This window comes from Musca domestica, unplaced genomic scaffold (genome assembly GCF_030504385.1).
Source record: "Musca domestica strain aabys unplaced genomic scaffold, Musca_domestica.polishedcontigs.V.1.1 3, whole genome shotgun sequence".
NCBI classification, from domain to species: domain Eukaryota; kingdom Metazoa; phylum Arthropoda; class Insecta; order Diptera; family Muscidae; genus Musca; species Musca domestica.
The window spans coordinates 7,367,952-7,391,098 of record NW_026712299.1 but is presented as its reverse complement, the minus strand read 5'-3'; the positions used below and the strand labels follow the sequence as shown (position 1 = coordinate 7,391,098).

The 23,147-nt window shown below is 36.3% G+C and overlaps 1 protein-coding gene and 1 non-coding gene across 2 annotated transcripts in view; one reads left to right on the top strand and one right to left on the bottom strand.

Moving 5' to 3' along the window:
* Positions 1-23,147, top strand: part of LOC101894472 (tyrosine-protein kinase Btk29A) — a 347,714-nt gene that overhangs the window by 89,324 nt on the left and 235,243 nt on the right. The window lies entirely within an intron of this gene.
* TRNAF-GAA (transfer RNA phenylalanine (anticodon GAA)) lies at positions 18,753-18,825 on the bottom strand. The gene has a single exon. It is a non-coding gene; the product is annotated as a tRNA-Phe (tRNA).

Sequence of the window (23,147 nt, the reverse complement as noted above, 5' to 3'; positions counted from 1 at the left end):
TAGTCAAAAGAGCTTTTACAAGTGTTCTATTGCCAGAAAACCTTTTACTGGTTTTCTATAGTCAGAAGACCCTTTATAGGTTTTCTATAAACAGAACAGTTTCTACAGATCTTATATGATCGGCAGACCTTTTACAGATTTTCTTTAATCAGAGGGCCTTTTACAGATATTCCAATGGAGAAAACTTTCAACGGGTCTTCTACAGCCAAAGGACCTTTTACATGACTTCTGTGGCAAGAAGACCTCTTACAGTTCTTCTATGGCCTAAAGACCTTTTACAGGTCTTCTATAACCATAGCATTTTTTAGAGTTCTTCTATAGCCAGAAGGCATTTCTTCAGACCTTTTACAGACCTTCTTCTATGAACAGAGGACGTTCTACAGTTTTTCAATAGCGTAACAGCTCCCTCTTTATAAAGTAGCGATGGAAACTCCGGATAGTCTGGCAACGCCCTTCCATAAGCAGGAAAAAAAGAACAACAAATTAAAAAACATAAACAAATACAGCTGTTTCTGGTCAACACCTTGATGTTATCATCCAAGGGCTCTTCGAAAATCGGTCTCTGTTTACATATCTCATTAACGCATTGTGAGAATGCTAGATGGGTGGAGAGAATGAGAGACAAACAGAATGGGAGTATTGCAATTGTATGGGTATCTAAACAACGGGAATGTTTTACAGCATGAACTGCATGCATTCAACTATGTGTTGTTTTCATTTCCATTTGTTGTTGCTGTTGTTGTTATTTTCCATTGTTTACCAACAAATTTGTTGTGAATGCTTTGTTGTTTTAGGACATACGTATCTACACATTTTGGTGTTTCCAAGCCCCAAGGAAAAATTTTGTCTGGATGGAGGAGAGGTTTTCTTTGTCATTGTTTTTCAACTATGTTTCTTCAATGTTTTCTTTCATTCTTCGTTTTCTTCTTTTCTGGGTGTCTATTTGGGAGAGTAGAATGGAAATCATAAACCCTCACTAAATTGATGGATTATCACATTACGAGTACTTCATTTGGGCTTTGGAAACAATGTTATCATCATCGATGGAGGTTTTCCATTATGGGAAATGTGTCCGAAACCTAACTACAATGAAGAAGACGAATGATGATGTGGGTCATAGGTTTGGTAATTTTGATGGACAGTTGTTTTCCATCGTCGTCTTCGTCGTTGTTGTTGCTGTTCTTGTCTTATTTCGCTGCAATACAAATAAAAGTAAAATTGATTTATCACCTTTTTTGTCCGAGACGAGTGGGTTGATGAGTGTAGCGGTTTAAAATGTACCTTAGGATTAGATATGGGTTAATTATGTTTACTTTTTATGTTGGAATACCAAACACAAAAATACACTTTACTTATCTTTGTTTTTAGAAAATAACACTGTGCAGAACACAAAAGTTCGAAAAGTAATCTTTTACAGGTCTTCTACAGGAATAAGAAATTGTACATGTATTCTAAAGCGAGAAGGCCTTTAACAGGTTTTGTATGTACCGAAGATCTTTCACAGGTCTTCTATAGCCAAAATACCTTTTACAGGTCTTTTATGGACCGGAGACCTCTTACATTTCTTCTATGACCAGAAGGCCTTTCAGAGGTCTTTTATAGGCAAAAGACCTTTTACAGGTCTTCTATGGCCAGAAGGCCCTTACAGGTCTTCTATGGCCAGAAGGCCTTTTCCAGGCCTTCTATGACCAGAAGGCTTTTTACAGGTCTTCTATGTCCAAAGACCTTTTACAGGTCTTCTATATCCAGAAGACCTTGTACATGTCTTTTATGGATCGAAGACCTTTTACAGGTCTTCTATAGCCAAAAAAAAGTTTTACATATATTCTATAGCCAGAAGGCCTTTTACAGGTTTTTTATGTACCTGAAGATCTTTTATAGGTCTTCTATAGCCAGAAGACCTTTGGCAGGTCTTTTATGGACCGAAAATCTCTTACAGGTCTTCTATCTTTTTAGGTTTTACAGGTATTTTATAGCCTAAGACCTTTTACAGGTCTTCTATAGCCTGAATACCATTTAGAGGTCTTCTATAGCCAGAAGACCTTTTATAGGTCTTCTATAGCCAGAAGACCATTTGCAGGTCTTTTATGGACCGAAGACCTTTTATAGGTTTTACAGGTATTTTGTAGCCAGAAGACCTTTTACAGGTCTTCTATAGCCTGAATACCTTTTTCAGGTCTTCTATAGCTAGAAGAACTTTTACAGTTCTTCTATAGCCAGAAGACCTTTTACAGGTCTTATATAGCCGGAAAACCTTTTGAAGGTCTTCTATAGCCAGAAGACCTTTTACAGTTCTTCTATAGCCAGAAGACCTGTTACAGGTCTTTAATGGGCCGAAGACCTCTTACATTTCTTGTATGACCAGACGGCCTTTTATAGGTTTTACTGGTCTTTTATAGCCAGCAGACCTTTTTCAGGTCTTCTATAGCCTGAATATCTTTTAGAGGTATTTATGGGCCGAAGACCTCTTACAATTCTTCTATGGCCAAAGATCTTTTACAGATCTTCTATAGCTAGAAGACCTTTTACAGATCTTCTATAGCTAGAAGACCTTTTACAGGTCTTCTATAGCCAGAAGACCTTTTACAGGTCTTCTATAGCCAGAAGACCTTTTACAGGTCTTCTATAGCCAGAAAACCTTTTGAAGGTCTTCTATAGCCAGAAGACCTTTTACAGTTCTTCTATAGCCAGAAGACCTTTTACAGGTCTTTTATGGACCGAAGACCTCTTACATTTCTTTTATGACCAGACGGCCTTTTATAGGTTTTACAGGTCTTTTATAGCCAGCAGACCTTTTTCAGGTCTTCTATAGCCAGAAGACCTTTTACAGGTCTTTTATAGCCTGAATATCTTTTAGAGGTCTTTATGGGCCGAAGACCTCTTACATTTCTTCTATGGCCAAAGATCTTTTACAGATCTTCTATAGCTAGAAGACCTTTTACAGATCTTCTATAGCTAGAAGACCTTTTACAGGTCTTCTATAGCCAAAAGACCTTTTACAGGTCTTCTATAGCCAAGAACCTTTTACAGGTCTTCTATAGCCAGAAGACCTCTTACAGGTCTTCTATAGCCAGAAAACCTTTTGCCGGTCTTCTATAGCCACAAGACCTTTTAGAGGTTTTCTATAGCCAGAAGTCCTGTTACAGGTCTTTTATGGACCGAAGACCTCTTACATTTCTTTTATGACCAGAAGGCCTTTTATAGGTTTTACAGGTCGTTTATAGCCAGCTGACCTTTTTCAGGTCTTCTATAGCCAGAAGACCTTTAACAGGTCTTATATAGCCTGAATACCTTTTAGAGGTTTTTTATGGGACGAAGACCTCTTACATTTCTTCTATGGCCAAAGACATTTTACAGATCTTCTATGGCCAAAAACCTTTTACAGATCTTCTATGGCCAAAGACCGTTTACAGATCTTCTATAGCCAGAAGACCTTATACAGGTCTTCTATAGTTAAAAGGCCTTTTAAAGGTCTTCTATGGGCAGAAGACCTGTTACATTTCTTCTATGGCCAAAGACCTTTTACAGGTCTTCTATATTCAGAAGGCCTTTTACAGGTTTTGTATGTACCGAAGATCTTTTCAGGTCTTCTATAGTCTCAATACCTTTTACAGGTCTTTTATGGGCCGAAGACCTCTAACATTTCTAGAATGACCAGAAGGACTTTCACAGATCTTCTAAAGCCAGAATACCATTTACAGGTCTTTTATAGCCAGAAAACCTTTTTAAGGTTTTCTATAGCCAGAAGACCTTTTACAGGTTTTCTATATCCAGAAGAAAATTTACATGTATTCTATAGCCAGAAGGCCTTTTACAGGTTTTTATGTACCGAAGATCATTTACAGGTCTTCTATAGCCTAAATATCTTTTACAGGTCTTTTATGGACCGGAGACCTCTTACATTTCTTCTATGACCAGAAGGCCTTTCAGAGGTCTTTTATAGGCAAAAGACCTTTTACAGGTCTTCTATGGCCAGAAGGCCCTTACAGGTCTTCTATGGCCAGAAGGCCCTTACAGGTCTTCTATGGCCAGAAGGCCTTTTCCAGGCCTTCTATGGCCAGAAGGCCTTTTACAGGTGTTCTATGGCCAAAGACCTTTTACAGGTCTACTATATCCAGAAGACCTTTTACAGGTCTTTTATGGATCGAAGACCTTTTACAGGTCTTCTATAGCCAAAAAAAGTTTTACATGTATTCTATAGCCAGAAGGCCTTTTACAGTTTTTTTATGTACCTGAAGATCTTTTATAGGTCTTCTATAGCCAGAAGAACTTTGGCAGGTCTTTTATGGACCGAAAATCTCTTACAGGTCTTCTATAGCCAGAAGACCTTTTACAGGTCTTTTATAGTCAGCAGACTTCCTACAGGTCTTCTATAGCCTGAAGACCTTTTATTATACCTATAATAAAGTAGAATCTGTGGAGGGCTTTATATCTTATTTGGGAACATATTTAAGGCCTTCTAGGTATAGAAGATCTATAAAGGCTTGTTTTTTAGGAATAAATGGCCTGTAAACGTTTTCTATGTTTGGAAGGCCTGCACTAATTATAGAAGGCATATAAAAGGTCGTCTAACGACAGAAGATATGTCTTCTTAAAGAATGTAACATATCCTCCCATTTTTTTTTAACATTTTTGCCTTTGGATATACTTTCCAAATTACAAAATAAAAAAAAAAAACAATAAAATAAAAGGCTTTTCATTTAACTTCCGGTTGACTGAATTCTGCTGCTCCAATACTGAAACCAAGTACCATTGAATAAATTTTTAAATGTTATTTAAGCCGACAAAAAAAAAAAAAAACGAAAAGTGGAACAAACAAATGGTTGTTTTGTTGTTGTTATTATTTTTTTCTTCCACACCATATATCCCAAATGTCCTGATGTAATTTATTTCCCCATGCTTGGCCTCCCATACCCTTTCACGAGGCTATTATCCTTCTGTTATAGTTTACCAGGACTTGAATACAGGAAGCGACGACGAAACAACCAAACTATAAATTTCTATAAAATAATCGTATCACAACTTTTGTAGTGAGGCGGAGAGGGGGGCATGCTGGCGGGGAGGGAGGGCAAAACACATGAATGTGTTCTATTTATGACATGATGGTGCTGTGCTATGCGAGACATTCTGAATCAAAAAGTTGTTGGCAAAATAATAGTTAAATGCTTTTCAATGCGGAAAATAGGAAATGTGTTATATAACACACAGTTGAAGGATGGCAGAGCGGAGCGACGAAGTCGACGACATAGTTAGTCAATGGGTTATTAACCCCCCTTGTCTTACTTGAAAGGGTAATGAAATAAATTCAAATGAGAATTTTTAAAAGAGAATACCTTTTGCAGATTTTTTATAGACCGAAGATCTTGTGCAGGTCTTTTATAACCAGCTGACTTTTTATAGGTTTTCCATGGACAGATGGCCTGTAGAAGCCTATCTATAGCTAGATAACTTTCTTCAGATTTTCTATACAAAAGGCTTTTTACAGGTCTTCTGTGTCCAAAAGACCTTTCACAGGTATTTTATGCATCGAAGGCCTTCTACAGTTCTTCTCTTGACCGAATATCTTCATCGTGTTTTTTTATTGCCTGAAAAGCTTTTACCGGCCTTTTCTGCCCAGATCACTTTTTACAGGTCTTCTATAATCAGAAGACCTTCCTCAGGTTTTCCATGGTCAGAAACCTTTTACAGGAGTTCTATGGCCAGAGGACCTTTTACAGGTGTTCAATAGATAGAAGACTTTTTACAGGTCTTCTATGACCAGAAGATTTTTACGGGTCTTATATATCCAGAAGACCTTTTACAGGTCTTTTTGGACCGGAGACCTTTTACATGTCTTCTATGACTAGAAGTCCTTTTACAGGTCTTCTGTGGCCAAAATACCTTTTAGAGTTCTTCTATGGCCATGAGATCTTTAACAGGTCTTTTGTGGCCGGAAGACCTATTACAAGGGCTCTATAGCCAAAAAATCTACTAGATGTCTTCTATAGCCTTAAGACCTTATACAGGTCTTCTATGACCATGGATGGAAGACTTTTTACACGTCGTCCATGGATGAAAAACTTTTTACAGGTCTTTTGGGGACAGGTCTTCTATGGAGACTTTTACAGGTCTTTTACAGACGGAAGACTTTTTACTGGTTTTCTACGGCCAGAAGACCTTTATAGGTCGAAAACATTTTACAGGTCTTCTATAGACAGAAGGCCTTTTACAGGTCTTTTATGAACCAAGGACCTTTTTCCGGCCTTCTATAGTAGGATACCTTTTTCAGGTCTTCTATTACCAGAATACCATTTCAGGGTTTCTATGACTAGAATAACTTTTACAGGTCTTCTATTACCTGGGGGTCTTTTTAAGGTCTTCTATAACCAGAAGACCTTTTATAGATATCCTAAAAGAGAAAAACAGCTCGTCTATAGCCAGAAGACCTTCTATAGAAGGCCTTTTAAAGGTATTTTATAGCTGAAAGACGTTTTACAGGTCTTCCATAGACGGAAGAGCTTTTACAGGTCTTCTATGTCCAAACCACATGTTACAGGTTAGAAGACCTTTTTCTGGGGACAGAAGACCTCTTACAGGTCTTCTATGGTCAGAATACCATTTCGCTGATCTTCTATATCCAGAAGACCTTTTACTGGTCTTCAATGACCAGAAGACCTTTTAAGATCATCTGTGGCCAGAAAGTCTTTTACAGATCTTTTATGGACCGAAGACCTTTTACAGGTCTTCTATAACCAGAAGAAATCTTTAGAGTTCTTCTATTGCCAGAAGACCTTTAACATGACTTTTTACGGGTCTTCTATAGCCAGAAGACCTTTTAGAGGTTTTCTATGCCCAAAGAACCTTTTACAGGTCTTCTATAGCCAGAAAACCTTTTACAGGTCTTCTATACACAGAAGGTCTTTTATATATCTGCTATAGCCAGAAGACCTTTTGCAGGCTTCTGTGGGCTGAGCAGGTCTATTACCAGAAAATCTTTTACAGGTTTTCCAGAAGATCTCTTACAGATCTTCTATAGAATATAGAATAGATTTGGCTGATTTTCTACAGCCAGAAGATATCTTACGGGTCTTCTATGACCAGAAGATCTTTCATGATCAGAAGACCTTTTTCTGCGGACAGAAGGCTTTTTATAGGTCTTATATAGACAGAAGACCTGTTACAGGTCTTCTATAGTCCGGATACATTTCACATGTCTTCTATATGCAGAAGACCTTTTATAGGTCTTCTATTACCTGTGGGTCTTTTATGGGTCTTCTATGACCGTAAAACCTCTTACAGATATTCTAAAGGAGGAAAACTTCCAAAAGATCATCTATAGCCAAAAGACACTTTTCAGGTCTTCTATAGCCAGGAGACCTTTAACAGATATTTTATAACTAGAAGGCCTTTTACAGGTCTTCTCTAGACCTTTTACTGATCTTCTATATACCGAAGAGCTTTTAAAGGTTTTCTATGCCCAAAAAACCTTTTACGGATATTTTATAGCCAGGAGACCTTTTACAGGTCGTCTATGGACCAAAAACCAATTGAAGGGTTAATTGCTGCCTTCCCCCTAAATTTTCAATCAAGGGAAAAGTTACAATATTGTCTTTTTGTGTTCATTTACTTATTTCACTTTTCCGCTTTATTTACACCAACAGCTAAAGGGAAAACTGCAAACAAAACACAATAAAGAGACACAGTCATGTTCCATTAAAATATTTGTATGACGAGAAGGGGAAGAAAATGAAAAACTAAAGCAGCAATAATAACAACATACTTATTTAACAGCTCCCTTTTTTTGGTATAGAAGCGATGGAAAGTCACGGATGGTAAAAAGAAGGGAAAAAACTGAAAAGGAATATTTATAGAAAATGTTCAACGTTGCAAGTAAAAAATAATGTCGTCGACACTTTTATTCTTTGCAGGAGACGATGAATGGATTGCGAGTGAATGAATAGATGAAATGAACGAACGTACGAACGAAGTGAATAAAAATACTGACAAACAGACAGGCGAACAGACAAACTTCTTTTACAATCAGAGAGGGAGTGACATGTGCATTTGAGAACATTCAATACACGGAATGTTTAAAAATAAACTATGAACATGACATGACCAAAGAAATGAATCCAGCTAGTTTTGCTAGGAGTGGGAAGAGGAGGAGAAGGACATGTTTTATTTCTGTGACTGTTGTGTTGTGGATGGATGGATGTGGAGGAGGGTGCCAGTGGGAGGGACTCTGGGTAAATAGTGAAACACATGTATGACACAGAAGCCCAAAAAAAGATAAACACAACATAATAGAGTCACAACGTCATCTTGTCCTTTCCATGACACATGGTAATCGTATTGACATATCCGTTAGATGAGAGAGAGAGAGTATGTCAAACGTTTCTGTTTTGATGTTCCGGGGAGGAAAACGTTCAACTTTATCACAAAGAAAAAGAAATATATATGTATTAAAAAAAATTAATGCAATAAATTTGTGCAAAAAAAAAAGCGGTTGGAGATCTGGGAGAGGGAGAAATTTTCTGAAAAAATTAATAAATAAATAAAAAATAAATAAATGTGTAAAAAATATATAAAAAGTACACATTAATGGTCCTTACATCCCTTCAAAGATATTTATCAAAATTCCACACTAAATGGCCTTATGCACCTTAAAAACTATTTGTAAGAATTTAAGGGAGAGACTATCATTTTCTGGTTTTTATGGAGAGACTATCATTTTCTGGTCTTCTATGGACAGAAGTCGCTTTACACATATTTTATGGGCAGACGACGGGTCTTCTATGAAAGACTTGAAAAGGTCTTCTATGGATCAAAGACCTTTTTAAGGTCTTTTATGGATGGAAGACGTTTAACAGGTCTTTTATAGACAGAAGACCTTTCATGGATCTTCTTTGAAAATATGGATTTCTACAGATCTTCTATGGACAAAGGCCTTGAACAGGATTTCTATGGAAATAAGTCTTTTTTCAGGTCTTACCTTATACAGGTCTTCCACGAATGGAAGTCTTTTTACAAGTCTTCTATAGCGAGAAGACCTTTTACAAGTCTCCCATTGGACGAAACATTTTTCAGGTCTTCTACAGACAGAATAACTTGAACAAGTCCATGGATAGATGACCTTCTATAGGTCTATAGACCATATACCTTCTACAGGTCTTTTGACCAAAGCCTTCTGCAGGATTTCTATAGTCAGATGACCTTCTGCAGTGTTTCTATAGTCAGATGACGTTCTGCAGGACTTCTATAGACAGACGACCTTCTATAGGTCTTTTATGGGCCGAAAATCTTTTACGGTTCCTCTATGGATTGAAGACGTTTAACAGTTCTTTTATAGACAGAATACCTTTTATGGATCTTCTATGAACAGATGACTGTCTACAGGTCATCTATGGGCCACAGACCTTAAACAGGTTTTCTGTGGACCATAGGCCTTGAACATTTTTTCCATGCACCGAAGTCATTTTCAGGTCTTTTATGAACCGACAATCTTTTATTATGTAAATATTGCCCCTGAAGATGCAATTTGATAATTGCGAAATATTGGGAACATATTATTGTAATCAATAAAGTAAATCCGAAAATGGCCTAAAGCTCGAAAAAATCTTATTATTTATAGATCTTCTATACATCGAAAATTGTTTACAAAGTCTTCTATGGACAGACGGATCTTCTGAAGACCAAAAAAACCAAACAGGTCTTGTATAGGCGGAAGACCTTTTATGGATCTTTTATAATTAGTATAATCTTTACAGGTATTCTATAATCAGAAGAAGGTTAACTGTTATTTTATAACCAGGCGACCTTTTATAGGACTTCTGTGGACTGAGGATCTTTGACATGTATTTTATAGACATAAAACCTTTTAGAGGTCTTTTATGGCCATGGGACCTTTTACAGAACTTCTATGGCCAGCAAACCTTTTTCACGACTTCTTTAGCCAGAAGACCTTTTACAGGTCTTCTATAATCAAAGGACCTTTTACAGAAGTCAGAAGCTTTTTTACAGGTCTTCTATAGCCAGAAAACATTTTACATGTCTTCTACTGCCAGAAAACCTTTTACAGAAGCAAGAAGCCTTTTTACAGGTCTTCTATAGCCAGAAAACATTTTACAGGTCTTCTATAGCCAGAAGACCTTTTTATGGCCATTGGACCTTTTATAGGACTGCTATGGCCAGAAAACCTTTTTCATGACTTCTTAGCAGAAGACCTTTTGCAGGTCTTCTATAATCAGAAGATCTTTTACAGGTCTTCTACAGTCAGAAGACCTTTACAGAAATCAAAAGCCTTTTTACAGGTCTTCTATAATCAGAAGACATTTTACAGGTCTTTTCTCACGACTTCTTAGTCGTTAAAAAGTCAAGTGTAGTCCGAATAGTTTTTTCAGGTTTTTTATAGCTAGAAAACCTGTTGTAGGTTGTTTGTGGACCGAAGACCTTTCAGACAGAAGACCTATCACAGATCTGTAGCCAGAAAACCTCTTACTGGTCTCCTATGGACCGAGAACCTTCTAAAGGTCATTTGTAAGCAGAAGACCTTTTACAGGTCTTCTACAGCAAGAAGACCTCTTACAGGCTTTTTATGGTTGAAAGACCATAGGAAGAGAGCTGAAAGGAAATAAAGAGAGCCCTGAAATTTGAAAAGGTCACTGTTGGTATCAGAGGTTGAGATTTTGAAGTAATTTTGCTATTAGGTGAAAGTATTGAGCTGAAATTCTGAAATCTGATGTAGAGGTCATTGTTCCTACGGTTTACATTTGGAGACATTAAAATAGTTTTGGACAGAAAAAATGGATGTGGATTATTTTTGAGAAAATTAAGGTGGATTCTAATTTGTTTAAAAGCTGGTGGTATTTGAAGTTATTTCATATTCAGATCTGAAGTGGAAACTTCCTTTCCCAATCAAATAATCAGAATTGTTGGGTGTGAATGAAAGATGTGATTGATTTAAATTGGAACCTAATAATTTCAAATATAAAAAAATATGAAATTCACATGGCGTTTCCCCTTCGCTCCGCTTCAATTTGAATCAAATAAAAATTTAATTTGACAAGAAAACATGATTTTTTTGGTAATCTGACAAGAAAGTTAAACAACAAATAAAAATCTCGAAAACCTCTTGATAATCTGCTTGATGTGTTTTCAATTTCGTGGGGCAAACCCATGGTACCGAATACGGAGGGAACAAAGAGAACTACTCCAACCAAGATGATGATGATAATGACTATGAGAAATTTGATCATAATAATGATGTTTTTATTTTCGGGAATTTTGCTGAACTTTTACACCCTCACAAAAACTCATGCAACTTTGATGAAGAATTTGAAAAACGAAAATCACCACTTGATCGGAGCGGATGGATAGATACCAGCAGAATGCTCTGAGAATGTTTTTTTTGTGGCTGTCTTTTCAAAACAAATACCATCTCCAACAACAAATAACACATAAAATCATTGGAAATGATTTTCATTAAGAAAGTTTGATTAAAAGTGACAGCTTGTCCTCCCCTTCTCCCTATTCCGACACATACAGACAATTTGCTTTATGGTTGATAATTCATCAAATGATGTTCGGATTTGATGACTGCTGGTGGTGGTTGTGACAGGAAATGTTAAAGGGATTACAATTTTTTGTCTGTCGTTGTCCAAATATTTTTAACAAATGATTCTTAAAATGTCAATGGATGGTGGTTTGGTCGTAATTGAGGAGATTTGGTCGAAACTTCAGACAAAAGGGATTGGATGAGAAATTTGAAAATTGAATGAAGAAAGATTTTTACAAAAAAAAAAAGAAAAAAAAAAATTTAAATATTTTAAAGGGGTATCCTACTGAATGTGATTTTCGGAATATTTTTTTAATGATATTTATATGGATTTATATTTTTAAAGGATAAAGGATATTTATAATAACAAAAAAAAAAAAAAAAAAAAAAAAATTAAAGGAAATTAAATTGAATTTTTTTGTAAATAATTTTATAACAAGCCCAGCAAAGAAAGTCTTAAAGTCGGGCGGGACCAACTTTATGATACCCTACACCACTTTGCCAATTTAGTAGAGTTCCGCATAACAATTAAAAGTTTTTATGGGAGAATTCAATCATACACGCTATGATTATAATTACAATTTAAAGTTCAAAGGACTAAATATGCCGAAGCATTTGTATCTTTTAAATTCGGCCTTGTATTGCCCATTTGGTGCACAATTAATTTGAAATCGGATAAAAATATATATGGGAGCTATATCCAAACCGGAACCGATCTCGATAAAATTTCACGAAGATATTTCTGAGCTGTATTTGATATATTTACCTGAATATCGTTGTTACGGAGTGCATATTACGGCTGTGGGTAACAAATACAACAAATCGGATGAACAATATATATGGGAGCTATAGCTATATCTGAAGCGATCTTCACCAAATTTGCCATACTAGCTTCTAGACTCAATTAGGTCGCATGTGCCGAATTCCATCACATTTGGGCAAATATTAGACGTTTGGTGTACAATAGAAGGTAAATCGGACAAACTTATATATGGGAGCTATATCCAAATCTGAACCGTTGTCTATAAAAAGTTTAGCAAATGTATTTCTGAGTTGTATTTGATATATATCCCAAAATATTGTTGTTACAGAGTGCATATTACGATTGCTGAGGACAAAAATAACAAATCGGATGAACAATATATATGGGAGCTATAGCTATATCTGAACCGATTTCGATCAAATTTGGCATACTTATTTTCAGGACTAATTTGGTTGCATGGGCAAAATTCCATACTATTCGGGCTGATGTTACACGTTTAGTGCACAATAAAAGGCGAATCGGACGAAGATATATGTGGGATCTATATCTAAATTTTTACCGATTATCTCCAATTTCAATAGAGTTCGTCCTTGGGCCAAACAAATGTTGTTTGGAAAATTTCATCTCAATCGGATAATAAATGCGACCTGCATTTTTTTCACAAGAATACATGGACAGACGGACTGACATGCATAAATCAACTCAGAAAGTGATTCTATGGAGATCCTCAAAAGTAACTATGGGTCTATCTCGCTTCCTTCTCCATGTTACAAACAAATGCACAAAGACATAATACCCTTACCACTATGTGGTGTAGGATATAAATACTTTTTTTTTTAATATTTCAAAGGGATATCCTACGCCCTGAATGTGATTTTGGGAATATTTTTTTAATGATATTAATGTGGATTTATATTTATATTTTTAAAGGACATTATAAAGAATTTTTATAAAAAAAAATTAAAGGAAATTAACTTGGATTTTTTGTAAATAATTTTATAATAAAAATATAATTAATATTTTTAAAGGTATGGTGTATTAATTAAAAATAAAAATTAAAAATATTTGTTCTTTAAAAATAGTTATAAAAAATACACGTTTTATAATTTTAATTTCTAATTATTATCATCATTAATATTATTATAAATAATTCTAGTATTACTATGTTGTTATTCTAATTATACCCTCAGCCATATGGCTACAGAGGGTATATATCATTTGATACGGCCAAAACGTGCCTAGTCGAAATAACGGTTTTAGACCCTAGGTCTCTTTGGACCAAATCCGTTTCAGAACATTTGGAGTCGATCTAGAGATGTCCGTCCGTCCGTCCGTCCGTCCGTCTGTCTGTCTGTCTGTCTGTCTGGCTGGCTGGTGCGCACGATAACTCTCGAAGGGAGTATCCAATTTGGTCCAAACTTGGTACATCGTAATATTTTTGTCAAACTTAGATCGAGTTCGGAGATGGGCAATATCGGTCCACTCCTTCTGGTACCTCCCCCACAAAAGTTCAAAATTTTCAAAAAATTTAATTTTTGCACAGAAAGAGAAATTATAGTCCGATTTTGCTCCAACTTTGCAAATCTTAATATTTGCGTCAGTGTGAGGTCGGGTGTGAAAATGGAAAATATTGGCCCACTCCATCAAGTACCTCCCCCACAAATGGTAAAAATTTTGAATAATTACAACTCTCATAAAATGTGATGTAAGTGTCCGATTGTCTTAAAATTTTACACATCCCAATATTTATATTAACCTAAGGTCTGGTGTTAAGATGGAATATCTCGGTCCACTCCTTCTGGTACCTCCCCCACAAAAGGTCGAAATTTTCAAAAAAAAAATATTTTTTTTTTGCACAGAAAGAGAAAGAATAATTCGATTATTCTGCTACTTTGCAAATCCTAATATTTGCATCATTGCTAGGTCTGGTGCGAAAATGGAGAATATCGGTCCACTCCTTCTGGTACCTCCCCCACAAAGGGTCAAAACTTTAAATAATCACAACTCTCATAAAATGTGATGTAAGAGTCTGATTGTCTTGAAATTTCACACATCCCAATATTTATATTAACCCAAGATCTGATGTTAAGATGGAATATATCGGTCCACTCCTTCTGGTACCTCCCCCACAAAAGGTCGAAATTTGCAAAAAATATATTTTTTGCACAAAAAGAGAAAGGATAATCCGATTTTGCTCTCCTAATATTTGCATCAGTTCTACGTTAGGTGTAAAAATGGACAATATCGGTTCACTCCTTCAAGTACCTCCCCCACAAATGGTCAAAATTTTGAATAATTACAACTCTCATAAAATGTGATGTATGAGTCCGATTGTCTTCGAATGGCGCACATCCCAATATTTATATTAACCCAAGCTCTGGTGTTAAGATGAAGTATATCGGTCCACATCTTATGGTACCTCCCCCACAAATGGTCGAAAATTTGAGATATATATTTTCTGCACAGAAAGGAAGCAATAATCTAATTTTGAAAAACATAACGCTCAAAGAAAGCGAAATAAGGATTCAACTCTTTTCAAATTTCACACATACAAATTATTTTTGCTAACACCAGATCTGTTTTGAAGATGATCCTATATATCTGCGAACACCTTCTGGTACCTCACCCACAAAGAGACACATTTTTCAATATTTTTATCTGTCATAAATTGCGAAACAACTCAGTGATTCTTTACAATTGCTATATCCATCTGCTATAATAATATTTATATCATATTTATGTAGGTCCGATACGAAATTGACAATATTGACCCATTCTTTAAAAACCCACTCCATAGAGGGTGAAGAGGGCTGAGGGTATACATCTGTCGGCAAAGCCGACCGATACTTTTTTACTTGTTTTTAGTTAATTTCATATTAAACTGCTATTAATTTCATTCTGTTTTTTTCGATTTCAGGTAAGAATTCGTAAAAAAACATTACAGGTAATATACCATTTTTATAAAAAGCTGATTGAACCAATGTTTTTGTAACACCTCGAAATGTGGGTCATATCACACACACCAGAATGTATCATGTCTCAATTAACCCGTTGCGATCCATTTGTGGAGGAGGCACTTGAGTTTTTCTTTGACAATTTTCAAACTTTTGTGGGGGAGCAACCAGAAAGAGTGGACCGATATTGTATATCTCCGAACTCGATCTAAGTTCGATAATAATATTACGACGTATCAAGTTTGGACCGCATCGGATACTCCCTTCGAGAGTTATCGTGCGCACCAGCCAGACAGACGGACGGACGGACGGACAAACATCGCTAGATCCACTCCAAATGTCCTGAAACGGATTCGGTCCCAAGAGACCTAGGGTCTAAAACCGTTATTTCGATGAGGCACGTTTTGACCTATCAAATGATATACAGGATGAGATGAAATAAAACTGCCACCAACTTCAGACTGCTGTCATTTCTAAGCCACTCGTCCGTTAGCTGTTCAAATTATTCCAGTGACAGCTCATTATATTGTTTACAAGCGTACAAAAGCATTCTGGTGAGAATTTTCCAGAAAAAATTATTCGTGATGGAAATCAAGCGTGATAGTGTGATTTCTTTATATTTGGCTGGAAAAACACAAGTGGCTATCGTTAGAGCACTCCAGCATTTAAATGTGAATAAATCTTTTGTGTCTCGTACCATCGCCCGTTACCGTTATACTGGTAGCGTAGCCCGACCTCAAGGAAGTGGACGGAAGAAAACAGCAACATCAGCAGAAATGGTTCGAAAAGTAAAGAAGCGACTTGATCGAAACCCGCGTCGCAGTGATCGAAAAATGGCTCGTGAGCTGATCATATCGCAATATTCCAATCGGCAAATATTGAAAAATGAGCTTGGGGTAAAGCCATTGAAATTGCAAGAACTTACACCGCAACAGAACGAAAATAGACTCAAAAGCGCTAAAAAGTTGCTTCGCTTGGCCGAAAGTAGTGATCTGCCGAATTTGTTTTTCTCCGATGAGAAAACATTCGTTGTCCAGCAGTTTGTAGACAAACCAAATGATCGTGTTTACTTGCCAAAGAGGTCAGCTGAAAATGTGCACCTTCGGCTGGCCACCAAAACTCAAGTGCCGGCCATGGTGATTGTGTGGGCCGCCATAACAGCCGATGGTTGCTCTCCGCTCGTATTAATCGACCGTGGCATTAGAAAAAATGCCAAATATTATAGCGAAAATATTCTGGAGGGCGTATTAAAGCCGCATTTTGGCCGCAGACCTTGGACAGCAGGACTCAACACCATCGCACTCAGCTCGCGCCACCCAAGAATGGTTACAAAATGAGGTTCCTCGCTTTAATTCCAGCGCACAATTGCCACCAAAATCTCCGGATACCAATCCGTTGGACTATTGTGTCTGGAGTATGGAAAGCAAGGTTGGCACTAAAAAATACCAAAGTGTCAATCACCTCAAGGAAGCTCATCGCTGGGAATGGGCCAAAATACTGCTGATCAACATTTGGTGTGACGGTTTCGTTGACCGTTTAAAGGCCATAATTCTTACCAAAGGTGGCCAATTCGAATAAATCTAAACTTATTCTAAAATTTGATGCTATTTCCGACATCTTTTACTTTCATTCAATATTATTTAGGAAAAAATTAAAAATTATGGAGTTTGACTTTTTTGCAGTTTTTTATCTCACCCTGTATACCCTCTGTAGCCATATGACTAAGGGTATAAAAAGAAGACACGTTTATCGGTGTTTTGAAAGTTTGCATTGCAAACCTAACCTAAATAGAGGAGGAAGGTTTCTACCTCTACCGTGCTTTTTGAAATTTTCGGGTTAAGATCCCGCAGAATCCGTGCATTTTAGGTATTTGGTGTCCTTCGCAATATTTCAGACAAAAATACTTGGAATATTTTGGAAGGATGACTTTAAGGACAATAATATTCTCCATTAAATCTCAGGGTCACCACAGAAAAGAAATCGCTATTTATATGCTCATCAGTCCTACAGCCATCTGTCGGAATCCGCACTCATAGATGCCAATTAGAATTTTTCAAAAATGTTTGGGATTCCTAAATTTTTGCTGTGTCCCCCTTTATAGAGCACCTACTGTCCCACCCCCTCCATTTTCAAATTCCCTATTTGGCTTTTGTTCCCAAATCACCATTTAGAAAACTTTGATTACGGCAATAAGTGTCAGTGCTAGATATTGTGGGGCGTTTTTAAAGAAGGGGGTCAACATTTCGTTTCTTCTTCATTTATCACGAAAATGTATTGTGGCACTTTCACGAAAATGTATTGTTCGGGTTTCACTTGTAAAGCTAATCTAATTTACGATACCACCACACACAGCATTAACTAAACATTGCCACATTTGACAACAAAGTGCAACAAAGTGATGTTATCTTGCGGGAGGAGGGAGGGGGACGATCAACAGCTATAAACCCCTCGGGAAAAAAATTGAAAATAAAACAACGCCTCAACATGACTGATGCATGGGCCTAACAAGAACTCAAGTGGCCACCCCCCATTTGGTTTTTGCTTTGGGCTCTTGGTGTTTATTTGGCTTATCTGTTGTCAATTAGTTTTTTTGGTGTTTGGTTTTTTTCTGAAAGAGGGGCGAGGTAGAGGGATTTCTTCCACCATTACTTTTTACTGTTAGAATTCGAGATACCTAAAATAAATGGCTGTCAGTTAGACTGCATTGTTTTCTGTTGCATTTTGTTTCTTTGTTTATTTGCTGCTACCTCCCCCTTTCCATTCTCCTCTCCCACCTACCCAGGGTATTTTTTCTGGATTAACCCAAATAGCATTTATTTGTTTTGTTAATGGACATTTGTTCCAATTTTTTACCTCATTTTTTGCTTTGTCGCCACAGAAACGAAACAATGCCCCTGTTTGATTTTGAAGTTATTTATCTCATATTTGCCGGGTAGATAGCTCATGAATCAGGTTTCCTTTGTTTGGCTGAAGGTTTTTGGGTATGATTTTTTATGCATATTTGCCATGGGTTTTATGGGTGAAATTGCAGGGAAGACTTGGTTGAATAAAAATAAATAAAAAATAAAAATTGAAATAAAAAAATAAGAATTGAAATAAAAAATATAAATTGAAATAAAAAAATAAAAATTAAAATAAAAACAATAAAAATTTAAAAATAAAATAAAAATTGAAAAAAAATAAAATAAAAATTGAAAAAATAAAATGAAATAAAAATTGAAAAAAAAAAAATAAAAATTAAAACTAAAATTGAAAAAAAAAATAAAAATTAAAACTAAAATTGAAATTGAAAAAAAATAAAAATAGAAAAAAAAAAAATAAAAATTAAAATTGAAAAAAAAAATTAAAACTAAAATTGAAAAAAAATTAAAAATTAAAACTAAAGTTGAAAAAAAATAAAAAAAATAAATAAAAATAAAAATTGAAAAAAAAAAAATAAAAATTAAAAATAATAATAAAAATTGAAATAAAAAATTAAAATAAAAAAATGCAAAAAAAGCTTTGCCGAAACCCGGGATTGAACCGGGGACCTTTAGATCTTCAGTCTAACGCTCTCCCAACTGAGCTATTTCGGCTGTGCGGCAATTTGTCTTTGTTGTTTGTGTTCTTGCCTGCCTCACCATAACAACACAAGTAGTGACGCTATTGCTATGCAGGCCTATTGATAAGGCAACGTGACAGGCAGTTTTATAATTTTAGAATTGTCTAGTTCTCAAGAGTTTTCGGAAATATTGAAATAAAAATGGGCGATTTTTTTTTCAAAACACTGGAAGAAACCGGCAGATAAGGATTTTTTTTCACAATTTTTTTTTTTTCAAAACCCCAGTAGTTTAGGAAACTAGTACATCGCAATGTAGGAGGGTGGTAAGTCTGAGGGTCTCCAAGCGTGATTTTTTTAGGGATATTTTCTTAGGGTCTACGCTCCAGCCGTGGATTTCTTAAAGATATTTTCTGAGGGTTTATCAGCGCTCCAGTCGTGGATTTTTAAGAATGTTTTCTGAGGGTCCTCTGGCGTGAATTTTTTAAGAATATTTTCTGAGGGTCTCCAGGCGTGGATTTTTTCAAGGGTATTTTCTAAGGGTCTCCTGGCTTGGAGTTTTAAGAATTTTTTCTGTGTGTCTCCAGGCGTGGATTTTTTCAGGATATTTTCTGAGGGTTTCCAAGCGTGGATTTTTTAAGGATATTTTCTGAGGGTCACCAGGCGTTGATTTTTTAAGGATATTTTCTGAGGGTCTCCAGGCGTGGAGTTTTAAGAATTTTTTCTGTGTGTCTCCAGGCATTGTTGTTTAAGGATATTTTCTGAGGGTCTCCAGGCCTTGATATTTTAACGATATTTTCTGAGGGTCACCAGGCGTGGATTTTTTAAGGATATTTTCTGAGGGTCTCCAGACGTGGATTCTTAAGTGTCTATCAGCGCTCCAGGTGAAGATTTTTAAGGATATGTTCTGAGGGTCTATCAGCGTTCCAAGAGTGGATTTTTAAAGGATATGTTCTGAGGGTCTCCAGACGTGGTTTTTAAGTGTCTATCAGCGATACAGGCTTAGATTTTGAAGGATATTTTCTGAGGGTATAATAGTGCCCCAGGCGTGGATTTTTTAAGGATATTTTCTGGGGGTCTCCAGACGTGGATTTTTAAGTGTCTATCAGCGCTCCAGGTGTAGATTTTTAAGGATATGTTCTGAGGGTCTATAAGCGTTCCAAGAGTGGATTTTTAAAGGATATGTTCTGAGGGTCTCCAGACGTGGATTTTTAAGTTTCTTTCAGCGATACAGGCTTAGATATATTCTGAAGGTATAATATTTTCTGAGGGTATAATAGCGCCCCAGGCGTGGATTTTTTAAGGATATTTTCTGAGAGTCTATCTTGGAGATTGTTTGCCTTTTTGCTAAGGATCTTTCGTGGAGTTTTTAAATACATTTTCCAGTTCTCCAGGCTTTTTTTCAGGGTCTATCCATGTTATGCGCGTGTAAATTTTGACTAAATTTTTTGAAGGTCCATCGTGGCTTTTTAATTTTTTCATTATTTTTTTTTTATTTTTTCTTTTTGTATGGTTTTGTTGTGTCGGAATTGGTTGTGCGGCCCATGCCATCTTCTGACATTCTCTTATCAAAAAATTCACATCAGTGGACAGGAATCCAACACGCCGGACATTCAAATGTCAGTGCCAATTAGGGTTGTGCCAACAACTGGCGTGTTGTCTCGCACAAAGAGTGTGTGGGAGAAATGCCAGACGCCGAAGGAGAAAAGGAAAGAGAGAGGCCGAAAATGGAAATTCTCCAAAAAATACATAAAACAAATATTATAATAAGCGGACATCCTGTTGCTGTTGCTGTCGTTGTCTCTGTTGTCTGACATTTATTGCACTGTTGCTGGGTTATGCACATAACAGCACAACACAACACTATAACAATAACAATAAAAAATAACATGATACGAAAAATTCTCATGAACAAAAAGTAGGAGAAGAAGAGGTTTTAATGAATGCCATAACCACCACCACCACCGTACCATACCATATCCTCTCTCAAAGGACCATAAACGAGGGATTTGATGACCATCCCAGTCAGTGTGTTTTCTTGGTCAGTCATCACCTTATTCATAGGTTTAAATCACCTCATTTGCATATTTCTGGGGAATTTTGGGTATTATCTACTCATTTACATTGTGTCCTTCCCACACACACTCAACATAAATATTTGGATGAGACACAAATTGTGGTGCGTTATTTCCAGAGACCTAATTAATAGTTGTGGTTTTACAAATGACACTTTAATAAATTATTATTATTAGCAACGATGGGTGGCCCGAATATGTGTTCGCCTTTTTTTCATGGATAATTTTTTCTCATAGAAGAAATATTTTTTATTTATATTTTTAATTCTTGGGGTTTTGAAACGATTTCCATTGAAAAGGCAAAAACTTCACTAATTTTAGGACATATTTAGAACAAGATTTGCGAGAGTCTATCAGCGCTCTAGGCGTGGATTTTTAGGTATATTTTTGGGGGACCCAGACTGGATTTTTTAAATTATTTTCTTAGGGTCCAAAAGCGCTCTAGGCCTGGATTAAAAAAAATAATTTTGAGGGTCCAAAAGCGCTCTAGATGAGGACTTTTTAAATATGTTTTCTTAGGATCCAAAAGCGTTCTAGGCGTGGATTTTTAAATTTTTTTTCTTAGGGCCCAAAAGCGCTCTAGGCCTGGATTTAAAAAAATGTTTGGTAGTCCAAAAGCGCTCTAGGCGTGGATTTTTTAAAGAGTTTTTCTGAGGGTTCAAAAGCGTTCTAGGAGTGGATTTAAATTTTTTCTCAGGGTCCATCAGCTCTCTAGGCGTGGATTTTTTAAAGATTTTTTTCGGAGGGTCCAAAAGCACTCTAGGCGTGGATTTTTTAAAGATTTTTTCTGAAGGTACAAAAAGCTCTATGCGCGGATTTTTTAAAGATTTTTTTCTGAAGGTACAAAATAGCTCTAGGCGTGGATTTTTTAAAGATTTTTTTCTGAAGGTACAAAATAGCTCTAGGCGTGGATTTTTTCAAAGATTTTTTTGAGGGTACAAAAACACTCTAGGCGTCGGTTTTTTAAAGATTTTTTCTCAGGGTCCAAAAGAGCTCTAGGCGTGGATTTTTTTAAAGATTTTTTTTTTCGGAGGGTCCAAAAGCACTCTAGGCGTGGATTTTTTTAAAGATTTTTTTTCGGAGGGTCCAAAAGCACTCTAGGCATGGACTTTTTTTAAAGATTTTTTTTCTGAGGGTCCAAAAGCGCTCTAGGCGTGGATTTTTTAAAGATTTTTTTCGGAGGGTCCATCAGCTCTCTAGGCTTGGATTTTTTAAAGATTTTTTTCGGAGGGTCCATCAGCTCTCTAGGCTTGGATTTTTTTAAAGATTTTTTTTCTCAGGGTCCATCAGCTCTCTAGGCGTGGATTTTTTTAAAGATGTTTGTTCGGAGGGTCCAAAAATGGTCTAGGCTTGGATTTTTTTAAAGATTTTTTTCTCAGGGTCCATCAGCTCTCTAGGCTTGGATTTTTTTAAAGATTTTTTTCTCAGGGTCCATCAGCTCTCTAGGCGTGGATTTTTTTAAAGATTTTTTTTCTCAGGGTCCATCAGCTCTCTAGGCGTGGATTTTTTTAAAGATTTTTTTTCTCAGGGTCCATCAGCTCTCTAGGCGTGGATTTTTTTAAAGATTTTTTTTCTCCGGGGCCATCAGCTCTCTAGGCGTGGATTTTTTTAAAGATTTTTTTTCTCCGGGGCCATCAGCTCTCTAGGCGTGGATTTTTTTAAAGATTTTTTTCTCAGGGTCCATCAGCTCTCTAGGCGTGGATTTTTTTTTTGTTCGGAGGGTCCAAAAATGGTCTAGGCTTGGATTTTTAAAGATTTTTGTTCGGAGGGTCCAAAAATGGTCTAGGCTTGGATTTTTTTAAAGATTTTTTTTTTTTCGGAGGGTCCATAAGCGGTCTAGGCGTAGATTTTTCTAAGCGCTCTAGGTGTGGATTTTTAAAATTTTATGCGAGGCCCTCCAGGCGTAGATTTTTTAAGGATATTTTCTGAGGGTCTAGCCTGGATTTTTTAAACATTTTTGCGAGGATCTATTAGTGATCCAGGCCTGGATCTTTAAGGATATTTTCTGAGGGTCTATTAGCGCTCCAATCATGGATTTTTTAAAAATTTGTCGGAGGCTGCAAAAGCGCTCTAGATATGGATTTAAAAACAATCTGAGGGTCTAGCCTGGATTTTTAAAGATTTTTGCGAGGGTCTATCAGCTCTCTGGGCGTGTAGTTTTTAAATTTTTTTGAGGTCTAAAAGCGTTCAAGGTATAGATTTAAAAAAGGCATGGATTTTTCTGTCAGCGCTTTAGTCGTAGATCTTTTAAGGATATTTTTTAAAGATTTTTTTTTTTCAGAGA